General features: G+C 30.2%; 1 pseudogene across 1 annotated transcript in view; it reads left to right on the top strand.

Moving 5' to 3' along the window:
- LOC101295621 overlaps positions 1-1,102 on the top strand; it is an 880,650-nt pseudogene that overhangs the window by 878,023 nt on the left and 1,525 nt on the right. The gene's annotated exons all lie outside the window — the stretch shown is intronic.

The raw sequence follows: 1,102 nt of genomic DNA, 5'->3' as shown, positions 1-1,102 counted from the left end.
TCTAGCTTGATACATTAGATATACATATAATACATGTTATGTCGACGAAGCGAGAAAATAATTAAAGAGAGTAACCCTATACCAATAATAGAACTGAGATTCTCAATATTAAAGGTATTGGTAGCCTCAAGGGGCGCATGCTTCGTGCAGCTTGTGTTAATTTAGGAAACATATTTAATTTATCTACTTGAATTTATGTTACTAATATTACTTAATTAAATAACAATCAAAGGCCGTCAAGTCATCTTTACTCAATCTAATAATGGCTATGAGAATTATAACAATTATTGATAATGAAAAAGAGATAAAAGACTAGGACTCCAAAACAATATTATTGTCATACTAACAAACATTGAATTAAATAAGAATGACGTGACGGTCTTAGTTAATTTGTTGTCCAAGCAACACGAATCTAAATAGAGAATACAAATTCTAAGGAAACAACAACCAAGTAGTCAGTGGCGTAACCACAATAGAACGAGGAGGTTCAAATGACCCCTCTAAGTTTTTGACCAAACCATGATTGGTCGGTATAATTATAGGTTGTGCATGCATATATTATATTTTGATGTAATTTTTGACCCTTGTAACTTAAAGAGAAAAAAGAGTTTTAAAATGTTTGGCTCATTCACTATGAATATGAGGAGGGAACTCGTTGATTCTGTTTTTATTACATCTTTGCATTGCCTAATTAATCGATGAATGTTTCTTTCGCATATTTTCGCTTCTAGTTTATACATGTTTTTCGCTCCTAGTTCTTTTCTACACCATTAACACTAATTCTTTCGAGTCTAACATCATGCTATGAAAATTATGAGGAGAAATATTTGAAACTGAAAGGCAGCATGATATATATGTGTGTGTGTGTGTGTCGTGAAAGAATATTTGATAACGAAACCAGCCATCAAGCAAAAATTATAACATAAGAGGAATTGTCATGAACAAATTTAGCTGTTTTAGAGAAACTTGTTATTTTCTATATTGTAATGATTTATGTTCTTAAACTATCCGAAGAATGCTATAAACAAATTCATGTAAGTTTTTTATTTAATGATATTTTTGTTTAATATGATCCGTCGCTATTTATATATATTAGGATTAA

Source organism: Fragaria vesca, linkage group LG4 (assembly GCF_000184155.1).
Source record: "Fragaria vesca subsp. vesca linkage group LG4, FraVesHawaii_1.0, whole genome shotgun sequence".
In the NCBI taxonomy this organism is placed as follows: domain Eukaryota; kingdom Viridiplantae; phylum Streptophyta; class Magnoliopsida; order Rosales; family Rosaceae; genus Fragaria; species Fragaria vesca.
The sequence above is the reverse complement of the archived record's forward strand: the minus strand, read 5'-3'. Positions and strand labels throughout refer to the sequence as shown.